Source organism: Dermacentor variabilis, chromosome 3, assembly GCF_050947875.1.
Source record: "Dermacentor variabilis isolate Ectoservices chromosome 3, ASM5094787v1, whole genome shotgun sequence".
Taxonomy (NCBI): Eukaryota; Metazoa; Arthropoda; class Arachnida; order Ixodida; family Ixodidae; genus Dermacentor; species Dermacentor variabilis.
The window spans coordinates 165,282,934-165,291,743 of NC_134570.1; positions in this window are offsets into that span (position 1 = coordinate 165,282,934).

The window sequence follows — 8,810 nt, forward strand, 5'->3', positions numbered from 1 at the left end:
AATAAACAGCAATAGCCCTGGCCACAATCCTGTCTCTAGGATTATCCCCTTCTCGTCGCGCCGTCCTGCGGGGAGGGAGCAATAATACTCACTGATTCACAAGCTGTTTGCCGAAATTTTCAGAAAGGGAGAATCTCCAGTCAAGCCCTACAAATCCCCACAACCACGCAAATAAGCACCTACCAGGTATATACATCGTTTGGACTCCGGGCCACGAGTCTCTGCTGGGGAGTGAGGCAGCCGACGCCTCTGCAAGAGCTCACGTCCACCGGGCTTTCTCGGAGGACGTGCTAAGAAGGAAGGATGAAGTCCGCAAAAAATTCACCGATATTTTGCAACACTACAGGCTACAGACAGAAGAACTTACCCGCCACGTCACCCCTCCCTAACTATGGAAGAAGCAGTAACACTTAGGAAATTGCAAACCAATAACTACATCCATGGCATCTTATTCCACCGAATTTCACCATCTGAGCACTCATACATCTGCCAGCACTGGGATGTCCCAGACGCCCTATGTCACATGGCATGGGGATGTGTACGGAAACATGGCACAGTAGATATCCAGACACTGACTGAGGAGCAGTGGGAGGCCAAGCTAACAGACCCGGACCCGAAGAAACTGCGCAGCCTGATCGAACGGGCACGGGAGATGGCCATGGCCCGCGGATACCTGTAATAAGAAGGCCGCCGACACACTGCGTTTGACAGAATAAAAGTTTGTTCTCTCTCTGTCACAGAACGCAGTCATGAATCCTGCGAAAATCGTTCCGAAGTTGCTATCCGAAGACGTTGGTTCTTGCCAGGACGAAGCGTATTCGATCCCATCAGCTGCTAACCAATTTTTGCGACGCCGGTCACTTGAACCTCGACCGGCGTTTCTAATGGGTAGCGTGGCGCTGTCGGTAGGCCGCAGGCGTCTGGGAGACCATCGCGGCCAATTCGAGGCAAGATCAGTTCTACTGCGAAACTTACACTGTTCATTCCATGGTAACGAAGTTCGAAAGAAAGAACAGAATAAAAAAAATAACATTGCGGGGCTGCTTAAATAGGTCCACTAAAATTGTAGGCGGGATTTTGTTCACGCCCACGTCACATTTACTGAGTCCGGTCGGTGATTGGTGGCTGCTCGCTCTCTCCATGGCGATGTTGGACGAGCTTGCCTCCGATGGCGACTTGTTCCCACACCCCTTCCACGCGCACGGCTGTTGAGGTGACCTCCAGTGAGAATCAGTTACGGCGCTGCACTTATCATTTCTTGTTCCATTTAAGGTCACTCTTTCCGCTGTCGATAACTCATAGGTCCCGTTTCGTTCGAGGAAAGAGCGCGTCCCCTTGACTCGTGCAGTTCGCGGAAGGCGCCTCCGCCCTCCTCCTCGTCTCCCGCACACACACAGAGGGGCCCGTAATCACTGCGGTGTGCCAGCCAGGCCGGGAGCCACCTGGGACACCCTTAGGAATTTGAGATCTACCCTGCGCTTCCCGATTAGGCATGGTTTTTCGATAATCCGATTTGCATTTGGTAATAATAATAATATTTGGGGTTTTACGTGCCAAAACCACTTTCTGATTATGAGGCACGCCGTAGTGGAGGACTCCGGAAATTTCGACCACCTGGGGTTCTTTAACGTGCACCTAAATCTAAGCACACGGGTGTTTTCGCATTTCGCCCCCATCGAAATGCGGCCGCCGTGGCCGGGATTCGATCCCGCGACCTCGTGCTCAGCTTGCATTTGGTGCTTCACGCCAATCGTAACAGTATGTACCGTTGTTCAATGAAACTCTCTGCTGCCGACTTGGAGCACTGGGTATAGGACACTCGGTCTGTGCTGTGTTAGATACGGGGCCGTTTCCTGAGCCTACTTCGAGTTCACCAGGCCACATCGAATCGCACCACAGCTAATTAAGGAGCGCAGAAGTACGGATACCACATTCCTGAGGCGCGGCACGTGCTAACAAGTTGGCGGCCCCCACTTCGTGTGCCGCAGGTGGAGCTATTCACTGCTTGACTCTTCCCGAAAGTGAAGCGAGAGCCTGGCACTGTCGCGGGTAAGGTGGGTCCCGAAGCAAGACGGCTGTAATGCGCCGTGAAAACCTGGCAGCGGCGCCCCATCCGCCTATTGTGACGGCGCATTGCAAGTCAGCAAGGCAAGACCGCAGGAAGAAGTAAGCCCTCGGACAAACACATGAGCAGCGACCCTCTCCGCCGAGTGTGACACCATCGCACGGGCGCCTACCATTGGCCGAAAATGGCGTCACCTGAACGGGCTCTCCCATTGGCCGAACGTGACGTGTCTTCGAGACACCGAAGGGCTTAAAAGACACAGACCGGGAGCAGCAAGAGAGCATTCCTAGAGCATTCCTTGATTCATCTCTTTCGAGCTTCTTGCCACGGGCCGCAGCGTCCGAGTTGCTGCCGGCCCGTAATGACTTCTATGACTGTTGCTTTCTTGGTCGTCTCACTGTAAATAATGTAAATAAACCTCCCAAGTTTTCATCCCAAAGTCCTCCTCAACTCCTACAGCTGGTATTCAACGAACCTATTTGATATCATCCTAGGTCACCGGGTATGGGCAAGTAATTGTGTGCCCCTCTTCCGTGAACCTTTCGGAAGTTAACTTGGCTAACTATAGGTATGTTCCACTCGGTATGACGTAAATGATTCCTTGAATTTTTTCGATGCTGAGTTGAATCGAATCCATTTCACACTCTAAAAACTAGGGAGGATATCGCAGGAGTGAAGCGCCCGATTTACTCTTCAAAGCGTTGTTTTACTCTCGCAAAATGTCGATTAGAGTGAAATGCATTGTTCACTCTGGCACCAAGGAGAGAGTGAAATGTGCTTTTCACTCTGTCCATCTGAGAGAGAGTAGAATGCCCGTTCAACTCTTGCGGCAACAGAGGACAAAACGTAGCGTAATATTCTGCTTCAACTGTAGGAAGCCCGCCCCGAACATGGCATTGTATTACTCACGCACGCTGAGCAAAAAGCACATCGTTCTGCTTCTGAGATAACAGGCAGCCACAACTCAAAGGAACGCGGAGCGAGCACTCTACTTTTTCACTCGGAGTTGCTCCACCGCGCGCGCGCTCTACATCGCGGAACAGCACAGCAGCGGAGAAAGGTGATCCGTCCAGCACGCAGCAACGGAGGCCATCCAAAGGCGATCGTGTGCAAGTCATCTCGCGTCGCCGGGAAAACACGACAGTCGTTCGTCATTCGTTGGATATAACAACAAATCCTCCACGGTAAGTGAATTCTGACTTAGGTACACGTTCTGCGTATATGACAAGCTATCGCCAGGAAGCCGTCGCGGCGCTTAGCCTACGCGATTGACAACGGACTAGGCAAGCGCGCCGTGTGTCGACGTCAATCGATAAAGCCAGTCATCGCGATAACTGCATTTGATTCTATCACTTGCCACTATCCGTAAGAGCTTTGAAAATCGCAAACGTTGCCAAAACCATGGTATGTTCAATAAGACGTGATGCGAGAGGACACTTAAAATGGTTTGTTCACCAGCCCATGATTCCGAACCTAGGAGGAGCGTGCTTATCGTGTTTAGCGTACGTTATGTGTGTTTGAATTTATTCAGTTTGGCAGTATACTGTGTACGGAACGTTGTTGAAATAAGGAGTCGCATAACAGTAGGCGTCATTTTGCTGGCGGCATGTTTTCGTTATAAATAAGCCGCGCGCTTGACGGTGTCTCGCCTATGGGTAATCTGCGACCACTGAAGTTGCGTGCAGCACCAGTGCTAGTTAGAAACTTTGCCCCAGGCATTCAGCTGCATGCTGCAAGAGGTCAATTGGGCGCGTTATCTTGAACTTACTGAAAACGCATGAGGAATCCATGTTTTATGCTGAATAAAGCATAAACGCCATATAAGCGATCTTGCGCGCGACAGCTACAAGTGATGCGATGGAGATGGCTGTCGCGTTCGCTCGTCGCCTACAAGTCGTACTCCGTGCGAGCGACGATATTGAACGACGCCTGCCCGGTGTTGCCGGTATGAGGGATGCAAATACGCGTCGAAACTATCGGGACGCGCGATTTAGTAATTTAAGTTCGCATATTTTACAGTAAGAAGTAGCATAAGATATTTCCGAAGGTCTTGCAGTAGGTTCTTATCCTTGCACGTTTAAAAATTCAATCGTTTGCTCGTTCCGCGCGCGATAATCGGTAGCATTTGAGCGATGTACATACATCCAGTTCCGGCTTCGCGCTATTGGCTAGTCGCTCATAGCAATTGCAACTTTTAGATGCCTTGAAGAATGTAAAATGCTAGATTTCAAACTGAAGCAGTAGTCAAGTCTGTCAAAAATCAACTTCACTGCGCACCTCATAAATGAAAATAAGTTCATTCTTTTCAGTAAGCTTAGGTCCAGGCCGCAGTGAACTTTCTTGTTGTTATTGAAATGTGGGTAAGCTTGCCATAACAAGCCTCGTTGCCCTTATAGGCGCATCCAGTCATATCCATTGAACTGGAGGACCATATTTTCATCCCTACTGAACATCATGTTTGGAGATCTTCAAATTATGGCTTGAGCGATGATTTCTAGATTTCCAGAACCGAGTGATCTGTTCAAGCGATGGCCCGTTTTGTCGCTCGAAGCCGTCGCTCGTCGCCATCGCGCACTAAATCGCTTTCATGGCGTTTAGCCCTAAGACTGAACTGTTTTAGAGCGCAGCTCTATGGCGTCCGTTCCTGGGTTTCGCGTCGGCGTCGTCGTCGGCCTCGTAACCAGCTCCGCCCCCTTTCATACCCCCAGCGCTAGCAGCGATCGACTGATACCGCTGGATGCCGCTGACGCCGCTAGAGAGTCAAGATAACGTGACTGCATAGAACACCGTCGCCGCCATGCAGAAAGAGGAGGAAAGGGTTCCCCCCCCCCTGTTCTTGTGTGGCGGATAGGGTGCTCTTCAGTTGCCGACGCGCCGGTTATTCGTTGTCCCTGAAACCAACTCCGCAGCTGGGGTTGACTCACTATCGGCGTCAGCGGCATCAGTCAGTCGCTGCTATCTCTTCCCTCCTCCCTTTATCGTGTTGTCCGCTTGCTGCGCGCGCTTCTGCCCCCATCGTTTGCCGCTGGGTGTACACGCCGCCCCCCTCCCCCCTCTTCCTGCGAGTCTCCGGTTGTCAAAGCGCCGGCTCGAACTTAGTTCCTTTCTTCGCTCCTCCTCCAATGCAACCCCTGTGCGGTGGCAATCAGAGAGCCAGATCGGTGGCGGCGGATCTGTATATGTGCACCGCCCGAGCCGAAATTGCCGCTGCCGTTCGCCCTGTGCGGTGGCAATCAGAGAGCCAGATCGGTGGCGGCTTGACATAAAGACAAACAGCAATTTCCTAACACTTATGCGGGAGAACATCCCGTTCCTCTCGCTCGTAACGCGTCCCACGGCTGTGACAACCTCGCGAGGCACTTGTATACATCTCGTCTTTGAGAATCAAGCATTGGTGTACCAAGTCGAACATATATCAGTCTATTTCTCCGACCACAAAGCTTCCTTCATGACTGTCAAGAACTGTTAGTGGAGTCTTTGTTAAAGGAATACGTGTGAAAAATTAAAAAAAAATTCTGTGATAGCGCATACATGTGTTGCTAGATTTCTTTGCCTCAATCTATCGAAAAGGTGAAACAGCTTATTTGCTGCGCTCAAATTTCGCATTAGGAAGTAACGTAATCGTCGGCAATTTTTTGCTTATGTATTGAAATGGTGTGATTATATGTCTGATTTTATGTTTCATCTTGTGGTTTTCGAGCCCGGTGCGAATCTGAAACGGTGCTTATGTCTAGGAACTTGGTGAATTGTCAAGCAGCGAGTTATGCATTGGAATCGAATATAACGGCTGCCGTGTGGAATTGCAATTGCAGGGGCGCTGTGCATACGCTTCTTGTTTTGGGCATGCCTGTGCATTTGCTAATATGAGTTGGCGTTTCAGAGCTATGTCATATGAACAGCTAAAGCACCCTTCCTCTTGGGGTTACAAGCGTTATCTGTGCATCTTACTACTGCATGGTAGATCAAACTGTATTTATCGCTTTATTATTTTTCGTGGAGAAATAAAATGTAAAAATAAAACGTTGCTCTAATTCCGTGTTACCAGTCGTCTGTCGTACACGAAACAAAGAGTTGGTCTAATAAACTAATAATTGCGGTCTAACTGCAACTTTTACATGCCTTCAACAATGTAAAATGCTAGATTTCAAATTGCAGCAGTAGTCGAGTCTGTCGAAAATGAACTTCACTGCGCACCTCATAAATGAAAATAAGTTCACGCTTTTTAGTAAGCTTAGATCCAGGCCGCAGTGAACTTTCTTGTTATTATTGAAATGTGGGTAACCTTGCCATAACAAGCATTGTTGCCCTTATAGGCGCATCCAGTCATATCCATTGAACTGGAGGACCATATTTTCATCCCTACTGAACATCATGTTTGCAGATATGATCCTCAAATTATAGCTTGAGCAGTGGCACAACCAGAGATGGTGCGGGGGGCACACTAGGCACGTGCTTAGGATGCGCCACAAGTGGTGTTTGCGACACACCAGGCTAATGACAGACCTATGACATCTGACAATGACCAATATTCTATTTATTAGCAGGAGTATTTTAACATTGGGGTGCCGAACGAGGACGAGCTGTCGGTTATTTCTTTCTGTTTAAATCTAAAAATGGAAGTTAGTTTAGCAGTTGACTGTCGCAGTCATTTAGGTATTTCGCATGCATTTCAGCAGGAAGACAAAGAGCTAAGATTTTCTTTTAGTGCCATGAGCTTGACTGTCTTGATGCTGTTTTACACCATGTCCTCGTGTTAAATATCGCACACGATATTATTTCAGGCACCCGATTTATATAACGCAAAAAGGCAGCTGCAAGGACACAAGGATGTCAAAGAGTCAGCCCAGCGCGACTTCACGTAGTGCAGAGGAGCGCGCGCCAAAGAATCAAAATACATTGCCATGTAATTTGGACAAGAAAACTGGAATGTGGGTATATTGGGTGTGCCATTTGAGTAAATGTCAACAAAATCAAAATACAGCATGTCAAACCAAGATTAAAATTCTCATGTGCTCTAGGCAGTCATCTTAACGTGGTGTACTTATGTAATGTCTCTGATGAGAAATTCAAAATCAAGTATGCTCTCTGGAGACAAACACATAGTAGCAAGTGTCATTGGCTTAAAGAAAAGGCTGATTAGTTGTGAGAAGTGATTGCTTTTTGTCTTGCCTCTCAACATATATATGGGATAAAAAATAGTGGTACAATGAAATTGCACATTTGCTTAGTGACATGATAGATACTTGCAACGAGCCGGTGCCTGTGTTCACTATACAAAGCGACAGCTTATGCTTGGTTAAGTGCTTACGTGCATTTAACAGTTTTAATAGCTTACATTTCACAGCATGTGAATGCAAGGGTGCAAATACAAACCACTGATTCTGTATTTTAAATGCTGACATGAAGCAGGCAGATTTTCATGTCTTTCTCTTTATCTATGTTTTACACCTAATTTTAGAATTATGGCTTCCTTTAAGGTTCCAGAAAGGGTAAGCATTGGCGGAAGAGAATCCCATGTTTCAGAAGTCACTATCATTTACGTGCGCGCTCACGAAACCAGTTCATTAGAACCGCTCGATCGTGCCTCCCGAAGCGGAAGCATGGAGCAATAAGGGCCTTTAACTGTGTACACCGGAGTGCAAACCTTACGTCTTAGAAGCCGGAGAGTCACTTTGAATTGAAAATTATTTTAATAATGTAAAATTGTGGTTTCTCCAATCTACTTGCCAACCAAGTATGCTAGTGGAGGTAGAGATGCATTCAATGCAAAGAACTGAGAGCATCTGAGTAGAAGATTTGTTCATCAATTGGCGGATGTGAAGATATAGTGTTAAGAAAAAGCCCCTTAGTTTCATGGCTTCTGTAGACATATTTGTTCTGGACTTAAGATAGAGTTCACAGTGAGGCGATGTATTAATCTTCCTAGACATATATGTACTTTTTTTGAGACGAAGATTCTGTGGAGTGCAATAATTTTTCTTAGTTTAGCTCATCTTAACCACATCAGTAGGAAAAAGCTTTGGTTTCAGGTAGTTGGCTCATTGTGCAAGTATATGCTCTGTCGCATGCAAAATCCACGTGCATGGAAAGGATATGTGAAACAGGATGGCGCCATTCTCAATTTGTTTTGCTTCTTTGTCTTTTTCGTGGACTTCCCTGCCTGTACTTATGCTTATGTCGCCTTTGATGCATCATATTCATCACATCTGATTTTTGGTTCACATCTGAAGCCAGGCTATACTTTAGTTAGCTTGCATATTCAATGAGTCACAATAATTGATCATGTAATTATGAAAGCTGCTCCTCAGAAGTATAGCATTCTTACCCTAATGGGAATGAAAAGCTACCATATACGACAGGAAATTCGATGCGCAAGATTCCCGTGCCAATGCTCCTTGCAGTTTTATACTCATTTGCTACACACTAGATAATATTGGAAATATAATTTTATTTATTTTTGAGAAAGTGCAACGGATGAATCCCAACAGCACCAGGAAGCTACTTTTGTGAGGAGGCCAATCGAATAAGAAATATAATATGCTTCTGTACCGGTTTGGGACCGGGCAGGATATTGCTGCAGAACCACAAGACACACTTAGAAACAATGGGGTGCAGCCCATACATGAATAACTTTATGTGAAATATAAGCAAAGCTATCTAGACCTGCAGCCTCACATGAGAATTTACAACACTTTTAAATGCACTGTGATGTTGGTCAGGAACATCCATACGCTGTACAGGACGT